Source organism: Mustela putorius, unplaced genomic scaffold (genome assembly GCF_011764305.1).
Source record: "Mustela putorius furo isolate JIRA1106 unplaced genomic scaffold, ASM1176430v1.1 tig00000151_pilon_pilon_pilon, whole genome shotgun sequence".
NCBI classification, from domain to species: Eukaryota; Metazoa; Chordata; class Mammalia; order Carnivora; family Mustelidae; genus Mustela; species Mustela putorius.
Window position 1 is genome coordinate 13,586,078 of NW_025421296.1, and position 13,873 is coordinate 13,599,950.

General features: G+C 35.7%; 1 long non-coding RNA gene across 3 annotated transcripts in view; it reads right to left on the reverse strand.

The window, feature by feature from the left end:
- Positions 1-1,600: 1,600 nt before the first annotated feature.
- Positions 1,601-13,873, reverse strand: part of LOC101683796 — a 40,018-nt gene continuing 27,745 nt past the window's right edge. For all 3 annotated transcript variants that reach the window (XR_001177696.2, XR_001177697.2, XR_001177695.2), the window contains one exon: positions 1,601-1,696. This is a non-coding gene — a long non-coding RNA (uncharacterized LOC101683796). The remainder of the gene's footprint in view (positions 1,697-13,873) is intronic.

Below are 13,873 nucleotides of genomic sequence, written 5' to 3' on the forward strand. Positions count from 1 at the left end.
TTCCGGTCTGTGTAGTTGCCCTTTATGTTGCTTTGAAATGTAAAATGTGAGGCAGAAGTGACAATTAACAACCTAATTTCACTTAGGAAACTACTCAGGACACATATTTCACTTCAATAGGTTACAGCAGAACACATTCCACTTATTTATACCTGTGAATGTCTGTCTCAGTGCAGTTGACAGTCTGGTTATGTACTCCACCTGAACCCCACTAAGTGTCCCTCTCCTTCAAAACCACCCATGTTGTATACGCTATTGGCCAGAAAAATGTAACATTTTAGCCACTCTAAACTTACACCTTAGATTAGTAACATTACATTCCTCTTCAAGAGGCAGTACAGTGTTAGTGCTCTCTGATGACTTTGTTGATATTTCATAGCTCCTAATAGCAATGACAAGTGAAATTTTAGAACAAATTGTGCTCCACGGATTATGAATATCAATCTTTTTATTTGAAAATATAAAAAAAATATAAAGCATTCTCTAGCTTTTTTGTCTTTCAGCTATATATGTGTAATAGCTGATACTGGCCTGTCAGTTCACTTTAACAAAGGGTAAACAAATAAATTGTTCTGCTTTAGGTTTAATGTTTTATGTAACCATTATTGATAGGAAGTAGATTTTTTAAAACTTTAATATTTATTACAGAAGAAAACAATGTTCTTATAAAAACAAAACAAAAAACAAACAACGCCCCCAATACTCTTAATATGCATTATCTAGCCATGCCCTTTAACTTTCTGTGATAACTTATTTTTATATGTTTCCTGATTTTTTTTCATTATTTTCAGTTAGCTAACACATAGTACCTCATTAGTTTTTGATGTAGTGTTCAGCGATTCTTTAGTTGCATATAACACCCAGTGCTCTTTTCCACATATTCCCTCCTTAATACCCATCAGTGATTACTCCATTTCCCCATGCCTCCTCATCTGTAACCCTCAGTTTGTTTGCCGGAGCCCAGAATCCCTCATGGCTTTTCTCTCTCACTGATTTCTCCTTCAGTTTTCCCTCCCTTTCCCTGTGGTCCTCCACGCTATTCCTTGTGTTATACATATGAGTGAAACCATAGGTTTCTTGTAAATAGTATTAAGTTGGATTTTTCTTTTTATTCTATTTTACCCTATATTAATAACTTTGCTTATCAGTGGGAGATTAGTTGTATTTTTAGAGTTGTAACTGTTATATTTTGGTCTTACCTCTGACTTTAGACCTACCTAAAGAATTCTTTTTTCAAATAGCCTTAGGAAAAACAGAATGAAACAAAGCATTTGTCATTTTGTTGTGTTTCAGAATTTGGAAACATCAAATCCTATCCACCGAAAATATAACTGTTAGTCCCTACCTTCTTCCCAAAACGAAAATCATATTAAGTTCCACCGTTTTGTGAGAATACCTCCTCAGATGATTCCACATGGGTCCAACTGCCAAAGAAACATGTGACTTCACAGGCTAAGAACCTGACCCATGATACAACATCAGGCTGAGAACAACCCACTGGATATTCCCAGAATTTAGGAACCAGCACCAATGCTTTTACTCTCCAACATTTTGTCTCCATTTTTTATCTAGCTTTACCCCACAATAACACTTATTTCCACTGTTTTTATTTTTTTTACTGGGTTCAGTAGTATGAGGTTGCTGAGTGCTCTCACTTCTTGTTCACTGTTTCAGCTTCATCTCACATCTTTCTTTCCTAGAGTGAGGAGAAGACTGATTATTCTGGCTGATTTTGGCATGTTGACCTTGGACTGAAGTCACAATTAATCAGCTATAATAGCTAAACACAAAGTCCCAGTTCCTTCTAATATCAGCTCCCTGGGGATTCTGTGAAAGAAGTCTTTGTACATCCATATTTTTTAAAACTTGAGACCTTATGGATGTGGAGAAGAAATCTCAGATGTAGGAGTCCATTATCCTCGAATAAAGAAATACTGACAATTTTGGTGATCACTTGGAACCAAAAATCTTGTGAAGAGGTTATGGGTTGAACTGTGTCTCCCCAAAATTCATATGTTAAAGTGTTAACCTTCAATATTTCAGAATGTAGAAATTCAGTCACTGTAAATATAATTAATTAAGCTGAGATCATACTGGAGTGAAGTGGGACTCTAATCACATGTGACTGGACTCCTTATAATAAGGGAAACTTGGACATAAACACACAGAGAAATGTCTTGTGAACACTGCCAGAAGCCAAGGAAATACCAGAAGCTAGGAGGAGAAAGGCCTGGAACAGATCCTTCTTTTTACTGCCTTCAGAAGGAACATGGCCATGACCACCCCCTAATTTTGGACTCTGGCCTCTGGAGCTGTGAAACTATAAGTTTCTCTCTTATTAAAAGCTTCCCAGTTTGTGGTACTTTGTGACAATAGCCTGAGGAAAGGAATACAGAAGTCAAATGCAAAAGCAAGAAAAGAAACCAAATAAAAATAGCGCTTCCCTATGACCCTGGAATTGCACTATTACCCCAAATTACCCCAAAGATACAGGTGTAGTGAAAGGAAGGGCCATCTGTATCTCAATGTTCATAGCAGCAATGGCCACGGTCACCAAACTGTGGAAAGAATCAAGATGCCCTTCAACAGACAAATGGATAAGGAATATGGTCCATATATACTATGGAGTACTATGCCTCCATCAGAAAGGATGGATACCCAACTTTTGTATCAACATGGATGGGACTAGAAGACATTATGTTGAGTGAAATAAGTCAAGCAAAGAGAGTCCATTTTCATATGGTTTCACTTATTTGTGGAGCATAAGAAATAACATGGAGGACATGGGGAAATGGAGAGAAGGGAGTTGGGGGAAAATGGAGGGAAAGACCAACCATGAGAGGCTATGGACTCTGAAAAACAATCTGAAGGTTTTGAAGGGGTGGGGCGTGGGAGGTTGGGTGAGCCTAGTGGTGGGTATTATGGAGGCCACGTATTGCATGGAGCACTGGGTGTGGTGCATAAACAGTGAATTCTGAAAAGAAATTTTAAAAACTAAAAATTAAAAAAAATAGTAGTCTTTGTAAGGAGAGATCTAGCAGACTCAGAATAGGTTTGAGTTAATGTTTTAAAGGTTACAATAACCTTGTAATTACAAACATGTAGAAATTTATAGATAATTTATGGAATCTCCAAAAACATGTAATATATGATTCTGGGAGAAAATCTGTTTCACATCATCAGCACTAATCAATAAGAAGGAGGAAATTATTTTTATTTACCTGCTTTCCTATATCTCTCTGCTTTGAGAGAAAGGATTGTGCTTTATTTGCCTTCGTTGCCCTGATGAATGAGAAGTTGAGTAAATATACGGATCCATGAGTGAGGGAATGAGGGAATAGACCACTGACAGAGTGGGATTGCACACCTTCTATTTCACTTCAGCTATGGTCCAGATCCATGCCACTGAATAATAAATGTCTTTGAAAGCTAAATCTTTTTATGCTAGTTCTCAGGAGTTCGATTTTCCATACTGGATCTCACGTCTGGATGCCAGCACAGGTTATCTTCTTTGTCTTCAAACTCACTGCAGGCATTCATAGGACACAAAAATAATGGCATTGGCTGTTTTTGAGCTCAGCATCTACATTTTAATCTATTTTACACAAAGGCTTTACCCTAACTTTGCTTCTCTCATGTTATTTTCCATCTCAGTTGAAAGCAGAATCATTTTTTCCTGTTACTTATTCAGAATCCTTCGACTCCTCTTTGAATCTTCTCTTCATATTGTACCATACATCCCATCTACCTGAAAATACTCTTAGTTCTATCCTGAAATTATTTCTTCTATGTAACCTGCTTATCACTGTTACTGCAGTTATCTGGTCCACAAAACCACCTGCAACTGTAGCACATTTTCAACTAGGCTTCCAGCTCCTACCCTTTTTTCCCCCAGAAACCCCTTTGACTCCTTTTTTCCATATAACAATCAGAATTACCTTTTTAAAATACAAGCCAGATCATGTTACTCCTCTTCTTCTCCTCCTCTTCCATCTTCTTCTTTTGACTTATTTTGGCTTCTTTTATTTAATTAATCTATAATTTTTTAAAGATTTATTTACTGGGACACAGTTAAGTTGGGCTCAGTAAGTTGAGCCTCTGCCTTGGGCTCAGGTCATCATCTCAGGGTCCTGGAATCAAGGGGAGAACACTTTCCAGAAGGTAGGACATGCAGAGAAGTCAATCCGAGGCAAAATATGGGAAGACAGACTGTGGGGGGAGGGACCAACTCCTGGCAAGTTAAAGAGCAATGGAGCACAAAACTGTAACTTTCAGAAGTCTGCTCCACTGAGGGACATTGCTCCAGAGACTAAGCCAAGGGTGGAGCCCTCCTGGGGATAGGGTGGTCTCAGAACCCACAGTGTCAGAAAAAGTGTCTGGGTGTGGCAGAGGTACTAGGTATCAGAGCAGGGAAGCTGGCTGCAGAGACAGAGCTGAGGAGTAGGCTCAGCTTGGGGTTACTTTAAACAATGACCCAAAGCACAGTCCATCTACTGCTCCTTGAGCAGGAAACTCACAAGTGGCAGATCCAGGGGTGTGGTCCCTTCCTTCCCCCTCTGGGAGGACTGGCACAGGATCACACTGCAGGAATATGCTGTGTTTGGAGACTCCGAATGGGGCCATGTGCCAGAGATAGAAACACTCAGTCACAGGCTGGGTTAGCTCAGAGTGCCACCAGAGATAAGGGAGATGGGAATGATTGACTGCTTTTCTCTGAGGGCACACTGAGGAGTGTGGCCCTGAACCCTGGACTCCTATAGGACTGGAGATTGGGAGACCACCATTTTTATTCCCGTTCTCCAAAGCTGTATGGAAAGCATTCAGGGAACAAAAGCGTCCAGAGAAAAACTGATCAGATTGCTTAACCTGACCCATGGCAAGGGCAGTGCAATTCTGCTCAGGCAAAGACATTTGAGAAACACTGAAATAGGGTCTTCCCCCAGAAGATCAGCAAGAACATCCAGCCAAGACCAAGTTTAATAGTGAATTCTGCAGAACTTCAGAGCTAGAGGAAAGCAACACATAGAATTCATGTCTTTTTTCCCATGATTCTTTAGTCTTTCAAAGTAAATTTTTTTAAATTTTATTTTTTCTTATTCTATTTTTAATAAATTTCCTCTTTCCTACTTAACTTTTTAAACTATTTTATCTTATCAATACCTTTTAAAAAGTCTTTTAAAATTTTCATTATTATAGTCATACTTTGTCCCTTCATTGAATTTAACCTTATTTTTTACACATATAAGTTTTTCTTTCTTTAAAATTTGGGATACAGTTTCTTCTAATAGTTCAAAATATAACCTATATCTAGCACATAGCTTTGTTCTAGTCTCCAACCTAATCACATTCTTTCCTCTTTCTTTTTTTCTTTTCAACCAACTTCTTATCAATTTCTCTTTTAGAATCTTTTTTTAATTGTCATCATTACAATCATGTTCCTTCATCGTGTTTACCCTTCTTTTGGTATACATATAAGCTTTCTTTTTTTTCTTTTCTTTTTTTTTTTTTTTTTGATTTTGGGTGTATTTGGGTGTGTGTGTATAGATAGATAGATAGATATCTTTTTTTTTCTCTCTTTTTCTCTCCCCTGCAGTTTTGGGTCTCCTTTGATTTGGTTAGTGTATATTTTTGGGGGGATCACTGCTATCTTTTTAGTATTCTGCTCTCTCATTCATCTATTCTTATCTGGATAAAATGACAAGGCCAAAAAACTCCCCCCCCCCAAAAAAAGAACAAGAGGCAGCAATGACAGCTAGGGACCTAATCAATAAGGACATTAGTAAGATGTCAGAACTAGAGTTCAGAATGACGATTATCAAAATGCTAGCTGGGCTTGAAAAAAGAACATGGAAGACACTAGAGAATCCATTTCTGGAGAAATAAATACCCTTTCTGGAGGAATAAGAGAACTAATATCTAACCAAGTTGAAATTTTAAAAAAGCTATTAATGAGGTGCAATTAAAAAATGGAGACTTTTATTGCTAGGATAAGAAAGGTAGAAGAGAGGATTAGTGTTGTAGAAGACCAAATGATGGAGAATAAAGAACCTGAGCAGAAGACAGACAAACAACTATTGAACCACAAGGGTAGAATCCAAGAGATAAGTAATACCACAAGATAAACAATATTAGAATAATTGGGATCCCAGAAAAGAAGAAAGAGAGAGGGAGGAGAAGGTATATTGGAGCAAATTATAGCAGAGAATTTCCCTAATTAGGTGAAGGGAACAAGCATCAAAATCCAGGAGACACAGAGAACTTCCCTTAAAATCAATAAAAATAGGTCCACTCCCCATCATCTAACAGTAGAGCTTACAAGTCTTAATGACAAAGAGAAAATCATGAAAGCAGCTAGTGACAAGAGGTCTGTAACAGACAATGGTAGAAATATTAGATTGGCAACAGGCTTATCCACAGAGACTTGGCAGGCCAGAAAGGACTGGCATGATATATTCAGAGCATTAAATGAGAAAAATATACAGCCAAGAATACTATATCCGGCTAGGCTGTCACTGAAAATAGAAGGAGAGATAAAAAGCTAAGAGAACAAAGGACAAAGGACAAAGAAAAGTTAAGAGAATTTGCAAACACCAAACCAGCCCTATAGGAAATATTTAGAGGGGTCCTCTAAGCAAAGAGAGAGCCTAAAAGTAACAGACCAGAAAGGAACAGAGAAAATTTAATGTAACAGTTACCTTATAGGCAATACAGTGGCACGAAATTCAGATCTTTCAATAGGTACCCTGAATGTATATGGGCTAAATGCCTCAATCAAAAGATACAGGGTAACAGAATGGACAAAAACAAAAACAAAAACAAAAAACAAAACAATAACAACAACAACAACAGAAAAACCACCAACCAACCAAGCAAACAAACAAAACATCGATATGCTGCCTACAAAAAACTCACTTTATACCCAAAGACACCTCCAGATTTAAAGTGAGGGGGTAGAAAACAATTTGCCATAATAATGGACATCCAAAGAAAGCTGTGGTGACAATCCTTATATCAGGCAAATTATATTTTAAACCAGAGATAAGGAAGGACACTATATCATACTTAAAGGGTCTGTACAACAAGAAGATCTAACAATTGTAAATATCTATGTCCCTAACATGGGAGCAGCCAATTATATAAGCCAATTAATAAAAAAAATCAATGAAACACATTGACAATAATACCATAATAGTAGGGGACTTGAAAAACCCATAACTGAAATGGACAAATCATCTAAGAAAAAGATCAACAAGGAATTAAAGGCTTTAACTGACATACTGGACCAGATAGACATTACAGATATATTCAGAACATTGCATCCCAAAGCAACAGAATACACATTCTTCTCTAGTGCACAAGGAATATTCTCTAGAACAGATCCCATCCGGGGTGATATATATCAAATCAGGTCTCAACTGGTACCAAAAGATTGGGATCATTCCCTGCATATTTTCAGACCACAATGCTTTAAAACTAGAACTCAATCACAAGAGGAAGTTTGGAAAGAACCCAAATACATGGAGACTAAACCATAAAAATCCCCGAATAGCCAGAGGAATGTTGTAAAAGAAAGCCAAAGTTGGTGGCATCACAATTCTAGATTTCAAGCTCTATTACAAAGTTATAATCATCAAGACAACATGGTACTGGCATAAAAACAGACACATAGGTCAACAGAACAGAATAGAGAGCCAAGAAATGGACCCTCAACTCTATCATTAACTAATCTTTGACAAAGCAGGAAAGAACGTCCAATGGGAAAAAGACCGTGTCTTCAACAAATGGTGTTGGGAAAATTGGATAACCACATGCAGAAGAACGATACAGGACCATTTCCTTATATCACACACAAAAATAGACTCCAAATGGATGAAAGATCTCAATATGAGACGGGAATCCTTCAAAATCCTTGAGGAGAACAAGGCAGTAACATCTTCGAACTCAAGCATGGCAAATTCTTCCTAGAAATATCACCAAAGGCAAGGGAAGCAAAGGCAAAGAGGGACTATTGGGACTTCATCAGGATCAAAAGCTTTTGCACAGCAAAGGAAACAGTCAACAAAACCAAAAGACAACTGACAGAATGGGAGAAGATATTCATAAATGACATATCATATAAAGGGTTAGTATCCAATATAAAGAACTTATTAAACTCAACACCCAAAGAATAAATAATCCAATCAAGAAAAGGGCAGAATACACGAACAGACAATTCCCCAAAGAAGACATCCAAATAGCCAATAGGCACATGAGAAAGTGCTAACATCACTCAGCATTAGGGAAATACAAATCAAATCTACAATGAGATACACTTCACACCAGTCAGAATGGCTAAAATTAACAAGTCGACAAACAACAAATGTTGATAAGGGGAGAGAAAAGGGAACCCTCCTACACTGTTGATAGGAAAGCAGCTTGTGCAGTCACTCTAGAAAAACAGTATGTAGGTTCTTCAAGAAGTTGAAAATAGAGCTACCCTATGACCCAGCAATTGCACTACTGGGAATTTACCCTGATCTTAGGGTTGTGATTTCAAGCCCCACATTGAATTTAATGTTGGTCATGGAAGCTACGTAAAAAAAATGCTTTAAAAATAGTTAAATTAGCATATTTACATCACCCCCTATAAGGACATCACTTATCTCTTCAAAATAGTGATTAGGAAACTTACATTTACATGTATCCTCCAATCCCTACATTTGTTTTAGTCTAATGTATGTAGTTAACTAGATTTAGGACTCATTGGGAACTCTTGTATAGTTTTTCAATCACTTCTTAGTTGACTGAGTTTGTCCTATGCTCTTTCAAGATGGGTGTGTAAGAACAATAGTTTCTATCTTTCTTTTTAAATATAATTAAATGGTTTGTCTCTTTCCTTCACATTAGAATGACAGTTTAGGTGGGTACAAAATTCGGGAAATCTTTTCTTTTTTCTTTAAGTACTTTGCACATCTCTCTTAATATTCTAAAAAATGGGGCTATAGAAAATATTTTTCTCTTTTGAGCCACTTAATATCTTTGTTTGTTGCCAAATATGTCTTTTTTTTTTTTTTTTTTTTGTAGAAGATCTTATTTATTTGAAAGACAGAGGGAAAGAGAGAGAGTGAGCAGGGTCAGGCAGAGGGAGAGGGAGAATCCCAGGCAGACTGCATTGAGAGTAGAGCCTGATGTGGAGTTCAATATCACAACCCTGAGACCTTGACCGGAGTCAAAATTAAAAGTCATTCATTTGACCAACTGAATCACCCAGGGGCTACCAAATACATCTTTGTTTTTGATGTTCAGTAACTTTGCTACATATATCAGAGTATTTCCTTTAAATCTGTGGATTCCTGTCTTTGTTTATTTCTTAAAGAATTTGTTTTATTAAATTATACCTTTCAAAAGTGTTCTGTTCCATTTATTATTTATTTTGAGGGTGTGGGGATACAATTACATATATTTTTATTCTCCTTTGCTTCTTTTGCTTCTCTATTATTTTTTCTCTAATTATTTAATTGGTTGTTGTTTTTTTTTCTGTTCATTCTAATCTTTCCCATTTTCTTTGTTTCCTGTGGTGTTTATTATTCACAACTGTCAATTTTGTCTTCATTCCTGTGATCATTTTTTGCTTCCAATATTTTCCTGAGCTTTGTCAACTCTTACTGCATTTTGTTTCGTGGTTTTGACATTTCATTTCTGACTTTTTGCATCCTGCAGTTTTGATATTTTTTAAAAGGGGATTTCTTTCAGATTGTTTTCAAATTTATTGCAAATGGTTAATCAAATTCTTATATGCTGCAATGGCAACATATGTACTTCAAAAGAGTATTCTGTTCCCATTTTTATAAACAAAAGATTGTGGGTGTTCCCTTTAACAAATACACTGTGTCTTGAGTGTAAACTTTGTCAGCTTGTTCCAAAACCTGATACAGTAGTGCTATTGTCACATCTTTCCACACTTCTGAACCACTTTTCCAATTATTTTTCAGGGTTCCAGGTATTTTCTAGTTAAAAAAAAAAAAGCTTTTTTTGTTTTATTATTTTTTTACTTTTCAAGAGAAAGAGGCAGTTCTTGAGCATGCCTTAAGCATCACTGGAATATGTAATTAATTCCTTGATTGTATCAGATTTTTAAAACTCTGTGTTGAAAATAAGGATAGATTTCATAGAGAACAGAAGAATATATAATTAACTCCCACGGGATATAGATAATTAAACTGTTATTTTGACACAAGTCACTAGTCTCTTTCTCAGCAAATAGGTACATTTCTGAATAAGTTCTCTTTTCAAAAAGACCTCATTAAGGAGCTGACTACTGGACACAAAGATAAGCCCCAAATATTTGGATGTGACATTCTAAGCACACCAATGTATATAACTTAAATTCCCAGAGATGTTGCCAAGGAAATTTCCCCATCATTATACCTATGAAAATAGCTGATAGCTCCCAGAAAGAAAAGGTAATTTTGAAAACAAATATGTTTACTGAAGCCTTCCCATTGGTAAAAATGCATGCAGAGACTCTTAAATAAAACTATGAATCAGTTTAATCTTTGTTTTGATGTTTGATGAGGGCAATGAGAAGGCAGTGGATGTGGGATAAGGATATTTAACTGAAGTTTCACTGATTGTAAGAAGGACAACCTCTCCATCATGATATGTATTACACTTCCATTTTAACAATAATAAAAATGACTTGCTACATTTTGTTAAAGGTTAAAATTACCTTTAACTGATATGGAAATAATTCTTGGCTTTATTAGCTAATATTTTAGACTTAAACTTTAATATATTCAATAAACAATTTTATAATTAATTCAAATCATTCTCACGCAGTAGGGTATATTGTTGTGAGAAAAAAGAATAAATTGTTTAATAAATAACATGGATGAAATCCAAATGAACATACTATGGTACCATCAGTTGATATGCTAGTGGACATGACGATATCTGAAAAGTAAATTACTAGAAAATGGGTAAATATTCTGTTGGAATACATCTAGAAAAAGCAAAGAGATAGACTGCCTTGAGCAAATTCCCTTTCACAAAGACCTCATTAAAGAGTTGGTTACTGGACATAAAGATAAGCCCCAAATATTTGATTGTAATGTTCTATGTTCAGTCTAAGTGCTTCTTTATTGAACTTCAACCCTATATGTAAGGGTTTCAATATGGTGTTTGCAGAAGTCAACAGAAATTTGCTTTTATTTTATAATAAACGATTCCATCACTTGTTTTGATTTGTTTAACCTGAATACATTTAAGCAAATCAAACAGGAAGTTAATAGATTAGGATTATTTAGTTAAAATAGCGATAGGGGCAGTTGAGTGGCCAGTTGGTTAAGTTTCTGACTTGGCCTCAAGTCATGATCCTGGGGTCCTGGGATTCAGTCCCACATCAGGCTCCACATTCAATGGAGAGTCTGCTTGTCCCTCTCTCTCTGCCTCTCCCTCAGCTTGTGCTTTATCTGTCTTTTTCTTAAATCAATAAATAAAATCTTTTTATAAAATAAAAGTAAAATAGCTAAGGAATAAACTCAGGTCTCAACCTTCTCAATAAGGTCAGTAAGTCTTAGAAAAAAAAAAAGAATATGCGTGTTTCTCTATATGTCTTTATCTGTATATGTATATGTTTGGAGTCTTGGTGAAATGATCAGACTTCATACTATACATAATGTATGCAAAATCCTAGCATTCATTCTTACTCCTTATTTGAATTTGTATTATACACTTTCTCTTGAAGAAGTTTTGACTTGTGATGTAAGAGTTCCACCCCACTGCTATATCTTGTTCTCCACACTTGTTTTGGGAACTGTCCTCTTCCCATTCTGTTTTTAGATAGTAAATCCTAGGATTTAAGGTAGATGTTGATGAGTAAATTTATTCATTCATTCATTTGTTTAACAAATACTTATTTGGAGCCAGTCCCTGTGATGAGACTTCAGGGAACAAGAGTGGAAAAGACCCCATTTTAATTAATCTACTGGAAAACATTAAATGCAAGGAGTTCATTTTCATTTTTTTCTTTTAAAACAACAAAGGCAATGAGGCAAATTTTATGATATATTCAGGAATCATTCCCATTTTCCTGATTTTGACTAACTTCTGAAGATATTCTAGTAGCAAAGTTGCTCAGAACTGAACACCCTTTAAGATAAAACTTTAATAATAAATCCTACCCCTTTATTCTCAGGAAATACCCAGGTATTTCCAACATAGCATAGTGTGGAAAACTAATAAAAACATTTTCTCTGAGATTCAGTACAATGCAAAAATGCCCACTCTGGCCACTTCTATTCAATACAGTACTGGAACACTAGCAAGAACTATCAGACAAGAAAGAGACATAAAAGGCATACAAATCAGAAAGGGATAAGTAAAATGATCTTTGTTCATAGATGGCATAATCTATATATAGAAAACTCCTAAGACTCACCAAAAAAGACCATTAGAATCAATGAACTCAGTAAAGTTGCATGATATAAAATCAACATACAAAAATAAGTTGCTTATCTACAATCTATACATGAACAGTGAACTATCAGAGAAAAATTAAGAAAACCATCTAATTTACAATAGTATCAAAAAGAATAAAAAACTTAGGAATAAATTTAAGCAAAGAGGTGAAAAATCTGTACTCTGAAAACTATCAAATATTGATGAAATAAATTTAAGATGAAAATAAATAGAAAAGCATTCTACACTTATAGGTTGGAAGAATTAATATTGTTAAAATGTCTGTACTAACCAAGGCAATATATAGGTTCAATGATATCTTTATTAAAATTTCAATGGGGTGTTTCACAGAAATAAAAAAGAAGGGGGTGGGATTATGGACATTGGGGAGGGTATGTGCTTTGGTGAGTGCTGTTAAGTGTGTAAACCTGGTGATTCACAGACATGTACCCCTGGGGATAAAAATATATGTTTATAAAAAATAAAATTTTTTTTTTAAAAAATCATATAGAAGCACAAAGACCCTGAAGAGCCAAAGCAATGAGAAAGAAGAGAATGTTCTTGAGAAAGAAAAACAAAACTGGAGGCATCTTATTTATTTATTTCAAATGATATTACAAACCATAGTAATCAAAACAGTATGGTACTGGCATAAAAATAGACATGTGGAACAATGGAAGAGAATTGAAATTCCAGAAAGAAACCCATGCACATGGAGGTAACTGATCCTTGACAAGGGTGCCAAAATTGCATAATAGGGAAAGGACAGTCTCTTCAACAAATGGTGTTGGGAAAACTGAATATTTATATGCAAAATACATCAAACACAAAAATCAACTCAAAACGGATCAAAGACTTAAATGTAAGGCTTGAAACTGTCAAAGTCCTGAAAGAAAACATAGGGACATAGCTCCTTGACATAGACCTTAACAATAACTTTTTTGATATAATACCAAAAGCCTAGGCAACAAAAGCAAGAGTCATCAAGTGGGGCAAAATCAATTAGAAAGCACCTGCACAGCAAAGAGAACCTGAAAAGACAGGCAAATCATATATCTGATAATGGGTTAATGTACAAAATGTATAAGGAACTCATTCAACTCAATAGTAAAAGAGCAAGTAACACAAATGAAAAATGGGCAAAAGACCTGATCAGACATTTTCCCCAAAATGGCATTTTTCCAAAAATGGCTAACAGGTACGTGTAAAGATGTTCAACATCTCTAATCATCAGGCTATTATCAAAAAGACAAGAGATAAGTGTTGGCAAGGATGAGGAGAAAATGGAACTCTGGTACCATGTTGATGGGAGTATAAATTGGTAGTCATTATGGAAAAGAGTATGGAATGCTTCAAAAAATTAAAAATATCTCATTTTGGGGGGCAGCAGCAATTAGTAAACCTAAATGGGTGTTTATAAGTAAATCCAGGAGCT